Here is a 6,012-nt window from a genome sequence, read left to right on the forward strand (position 1 = left end):
CCAGTGGAATGTATTTGGCCCCTCCCAGGTGCTGTTGCATAGGCAGGAAGCGTAGCCACGGAACAGAAGGCTCGATGCTACAGAAGTAGGTGGCGGGCTTTCTGTTTCAGACAGGACCATGAGGCCATCAGAGTAACCACCTGAGAGCTGAAAATGAAAGAAGCTGTTTTGGAAGTTATCAGCAGAGGGACATTTCAGGTGACCACCTGAACCCTGAGCATTGTGGAGTCCCCAAGCCTATTTATTGCCCTTACTGGTAGAGAAGAGCAGAAAGGGCCGGTCACAAAAGGGTTACCCCAACCTGAAGCTGACACATCAGACGTGGACTCTCGGATGAAATTCTATTCTACCATACACCTCTTTTTTTTTTTTTTTTTTTTTTTTTTGCATGTTCCTGGACTTTCTGGGGTTTTGAAACTCTAACCTATTGCTCAATACAAATTCCTTCTCAAGATACAGATGACACATGGCTCAATCAACTGAGGTTTATTTCTGCCAAATCATTCTCACCGCTGTGTGCCCAGTGCCGATTCCACAACTGGAATGTGGAGAGCAGCTTCTAAACAAATGAAAGTTACACACGGAAGGGCCTTGCCTTCAGCAAACCTTGTTGGAGCTCAGTCTCTTAGGGATGAAATGACTCGGGGCTGGCCCTGAGATTAAGAGCTTGAAATGTCCCTTAAAGTAATGAATGAATTGCATCAATTGCTAATAGAGATTACTGAAGTGTATTGGAGTAAAGAGACAGAGCCTCTTACTCATCCCTGCAATCAGCATTGAGCTGTGGTGTAGTTTGAGTTATTAAAGGAATTAATCCTTCTTACCCCTAAATCCTCCACAGGCTTCAGCTGTCAGCTGAAAACTATGGCTGCCATGCCTTCTGCCCATTGTGGGTGCTCTCCGGTGTGTACAGACTACTCCCAATGATTAGGAGAGACATCATTCTCTCTAGACTTCAACCCAAAATTCCCTTCCCACAAAGCCTGAGCCTTACCTCAGCATCATGGGACCGTCTCTGTGGTTGCTGTATTTTCCTGTTTGTGTATTTGTACCATTTCTCTCCTCATCTACCCCCTCCAATGTCACCCTCCCACCCACCTCCCTCTCAAGTTCTTGGTCCCCCTTTCTTTAATTTATACTGTTCTGTGTGTATATGAATAGATACAGACATACCTACTGAACCCAGTTAGTGCTGTTCATGTGTATATACGTCTTTTAGGGCTGACCACTTGACATTGGATAGCCAACTGGACTCATCCATGGGGAAGACCCCTCTCTTGGCAACCGTTAAGTGCCTGTATTTTATCATCTAGGGGTGAGGCCCCATGAGAACCCCCCCTTCCACCGTGGCATGTCGACTGGTATTCCCATTGGTCAGGTCTTATTTAGGCAGCCATGATGTTGAGATGTCATGGTCCTTGTGTGATTTCCCATTTGTTCCCCCAAAGAAAGTGTGTAGACATTAAAACAGACACAAAAAGACTGTGCATTAAGTGCTGGGCTCCTCAAGGTATTCTCTAAGGCAGGAGCCAGATGTTTCCAGAACCTTTTATGCAGAAATTATTCTGTGGTTTAAATTTTGGCGCCAAAGAAAAGGAAAGAAAAATCAGTGTGCCCTGAGTAAGGGCAGTCAGTGAACTGGCTAACTAGCAACTTGTACAGACTGTAAGAGACTAACGGAAAGTCTGCCTCCCCACCCCCAAGGGCAAACTTACTGGCTGGTTAGGGGTTTGTACTCACTTCCTCCCACACAGCTCCAGTCCTTCCCATTCTGTGTTCCTTCCTATCTTCCTTGGTGCCAAGAGTTTTCTAAATATTTGTTTCTTAAAGAGTCAAGATGAGAATTCCACACCTAGATTCTTCTGTTTGTGATTAATGGTTGGTTGAGTGACTATTTGAAAACAGCTCTTTTCCTCGGAAAGAACCCTGTAACCAATCAACAATGTTTCTTACGGATAGAGCGAGCAGGATAATGCTGCATGGTGCATCCCTGCTCTCAACACCATGGATTCTAGATCTTTAAATCATACGACGTTAAGGTTAAAAGGAGCCTCTGAAGGTATCTGGACCAAGGAGTATAACTACAATCCTGAAGCCAAGTCCAGAAGGCTGTGGGGGTTTCGTTTGTTTGCTTGTTTGTTTAGATGTATTTCTTCTAATGTGTATGAGTATTTTGCCTGCATATGTCTGTACACGGCTTGAGTGCCTGCTACCCGAGCAGGCCAGAAGAGGGCAGCAGATTTCCTGGAACTGGAGTTTCCAGTTAAGAGCCACTGTGTGAGTGCTGAGACATAAACTCGGGTCCTCTGGAAGAACAGCCAGTTTAGGCGCATATATATGGGATTATTGGAATATTTATATTGTCTATTCATCCACTGCAATGACAGTGTGAAGTAACAGAACCTGAAACATTTACAACAAAATACCTAATGTTTGGTACTTCAGAGAAACGTTTTCTAGCCTCTGACTCAGGTCAAACTCTCAGCTTGTAGTAAAGAAATAGGAGAAGGTATAAACTACAACTTACACAATGAGTTATTTCTAGAACTTAAGACAGCTTTTCTAAAACAATTGAGTCATCCCCAGAACCTGTTTAACTACAGGCTCATACTCACAATCCTATCCTAACCTACAAATGATTCACTAAGTTGACTTCCACACTCTCTTGGCATCTGTTAAACTCCGTAGATCTATCCCTTCATTTGTACAAAACTTACTTAACAATTGCTTACCACATGCCAGGTGCTGTTCTAGGTCCTGAGGTTACGTTGAACAAGACACACTGGGCAGTACCACACAGTCATCGAGAGCCTTTAAGTCAGAACCTTTAAGTCAGATGTACCTGACGTGTGAGCTGATTGGACCTCCTTTGGCTCCTGTTACTCAGCTGTAAATGAAAATGTTGCTTTCTCCTGTGTGGGAGAGATGTGGTGAGAAGCTGAAAACCCACAGCAGGAGACATTGCTTTACAGTTGAGGGTCTGTGAACATTAGGCACACAGGAAGCTATTGGTTTCTGAGGAGAGACTCGATACTCAGGTGTGGACTTTGAGGCTGTAGTCCATCTTGCTATGACCATTAGATGCTTGACAAAATCTGATTCTATCAGTGCTCTGGTTCTGTCTCTCTAGAGAACTCTGACTGTAATAACCTTTATGGCCCAATAGTTTCTAATAGCATTTAATATACATACATACATACACACACATACATATTTTCTCATGAGGCATATTATCCTTTGGGACTCAGAACTCTGGCTTCAGAAGAATATTTCTGGGATCAATCATTTGGATCATCCTTGTGGTCTATCAATGCCAGGGCAGGAAGAGGAACCCGGTAGCAGGTGTACCTAGGTCAAAGGAGTCCATCCTGAGGCCTTCACTCTTCTGAAAGCGTTCTTTCATCTTTGGGGGAACAACACTACACGTGCTTTTGAAGCTCCACAGTAGGGCCGGCTCTGGTGACACAGTCTGCAATCCTAGCACTCAGGAAGGGGGATAGTGAGCTGTAGGTCAGCCTGGGTTCTATAAAAAGACTTGTATCCAAGAAAATATATAATCCAGGAGGCTCAAACCTGTAATCTCAACACGTGGGAGGCTGAGGCAAGAGGATTGACCAGTTACAAGCTGAATAGTAAGTTTCCGGTTAGGGCTACAGAGATCTACTGAAACATTGTCTCAGTGAGTTAATAAAGCTAAATAGAAAACTAAAGAAAACTCGATAGTTGGAGTGGCACTTTTTTTGACACACAGTGTCACACTTTCATTTTACACCAGGTGTTGCTGTTGCAAATTATGAACCAATGAAAAAGCTTAGCCATAAACTAAGAAAGCCTTTCATTTATGTGAGAATGCTCGTGCCTCAGCCACCACAGATCGAGACTGACCCTGACACAGCGTCAATCAGAGATAAAACACCTGAGTACCAATGAAAGAAAACAGGGAAAATAAAAACTGAACAATTGGGGCTGAAGAGATGGCTCAGCGATTAAGAGCACTGGCTGCCATTCCAGAGGTCCTGAGTTCAATTCCCAGCAACCACATGGTGGCTCACAACCATCTGTAATGGGGTCTGATGTTCTCTTTAGGTGTATCTGAAGACAGCTATAGTGTACTCATATAAATAAAAATAAATCTTTAAAAAAAAAACTGAACGATTAACTTCAAGGACAAACTAGAAGCGACTTGGAGAAGCGACTTCCCAGATCACCAGGATCTACACCTTTTGCCTAGATTAGGAACGTTGTTTGTCAATGAATAGGAGCATGGGTGTGCTTGTGCTTGTCTGTGATTTTAAAACAAAAGGTGACAATTAGAAAGGCCTATGGTGAAGGCTGACTTCAGCTTCCGTGACCGGAAGAGTGGTGCAGTGCTGGTGTCCAAGGCTGCAGAAGGACCCTGTAATATGCCTAAACCTGCTGTGTTTGACTTTGACAATAAGGCCAAGCAAGATGCACAGACGGAAACTGCCAGGAGGAACCATGTGGATCTTGTATCCAGTTTGAGTTTCTCATCTGAAGCCTTGAGCCAGGGAAAGCTTGGAGCTGATAAGAGAGTCCAGGAATCTAAGGATATCCTAGTATCTTCTGAAGATGGCACTACGAAGATCACGTTCAATTGGCCCGCCAAAAAGAACGCCATAAGCTTCCAGATGTGTCACGATATTATGCCTGCACTTAAAAATGCCATAACTCGGTCATGACTGTTTTCACAGGAACTGGTGACTACTACAGCAGTGGGAACAACCTAAGAAATTTGATTAATGATGCTGGTGAGATACAGAATGCAGCCATGTCTTCTATAGTACTGAGGGAATTTGTAAACTGTTTTTATAGACTTTCCGAAGCCTCTGGTTGCAGTAGTAAATGGCCCAGCTGTAGGAATTGCTGTCACCCTTCTGGGACTATTTGATATTGTCTAAGCATCGGACAGGGCAACGTTCCATACTCTGTTCAGCCACCTCGGCCTGATCCCAGAAGCATGCTCCTCTTACGTGTTTCCAAAGATGATGGGCTCAGCAAAGGCAGCTGAGATGCTTCTCTTTGGGAAGAAGCTCACAGCAAGAGAGGCTTGGGCTCAAGGCCTTCTCACTGAAGTTTTCCCTGAAAGCACTTTTGAGACAGAAGTCTGGACCAGGCTGAAAACATATGCAAAGCTCCTGCCAAATTCGATCAGAGTTTCCAGAGTTAATCAGGAAACATGAGACACAAAAGCTCCATACTGTTAATGCTGAGGAGTGTTCTGTAGGCCAGGAAAGGGTGACGTCAAAGGAGTGCACAGAGGCAGTCATGAACTTCATATCCAGAAAGGCAAAGCTGTGAAGACTGCCAGAGTGGCTAGACTTCCCAGAGGAAGAATACGCCGTGAGTTCTGGTTTCAGGTGCTTGAACTACGCACATTCCTCTGTACCCCTTTTTCATTCCCAGCACAGCAGTTATGACAAGAGAGCCTCAGTTATGACCAATAAAAACTTCCATAAAATAAGCCTTAAGCATCTATGCAGGATAGTTAGGATTGACCTAACCCAAGGGTGATAGAACTCTAGAATGGAAGCTTTAAATCTCTCAAAGAGATAGAGAAAAACACTAGAAAACGGAAAGACAACCTATAGTCATCAATTGGTAGAATTAATACTAGAACAATGATTATTCTACCAAAACCCATCTATTCATTCAGTGCTGTCCCAGCCAAAAATCCCCATTTAGTTCATCATAGAAACTATTTTTTTAAATTCATATGGATCCACAAGAGACCCCAGTATAACCAAAATGAGCCCGTATAAAAAGAGCAGTGCCATAGAAATTACCATTTCAGACCTCAAAATATACCACAGAGCCAAAGGAATAAAAGCAATATGGGACTAGTACAAAAAGTACATGTTGACCACTAGAACAAAAGCAAACATGAGTGCATGTAACTATAACTGCTAATATTTGACAAATGTGCCAAATACATACACTGGAGAAAAGACAGCATCTTCAACAAATGGAGCTGGAAAGCCTGGATGACACTTT

The 6,012-nt window shown here is 43.5% G+C and overlaps 1 pseudogene; it reads left to right on the top strand.

Moving 5' to 3' along the window:
- The first annotated feature begins 4,334 nt into the window (after positions 1-4,334).
- On the top strand, positions 4,335-5,512 carry LOC117704185 (enoyl-CoA delta isomerase 3, peroxisomal pseudogene; annotated as a pseudogene).
- The last annotated feature ends 500 nt before the right edge of the window (positions 5,513-6,012 follow it).

Source organism: Arvicanthis niloticus, chromosome 2 (genome assembly GCF_011762505.2).
Source record: "Arvicanthis niloticus isolate mArvNil1 chromosome 2, mArvNil1.pat.X, whole genome shotgun sequence".
Classification (NCBI taxonomy): Eukaryota; Metazoa; Chordata; class Mammalia; order Rodentia; family Muridae; genus Arvicanthis; species Arvicanthis niloticus.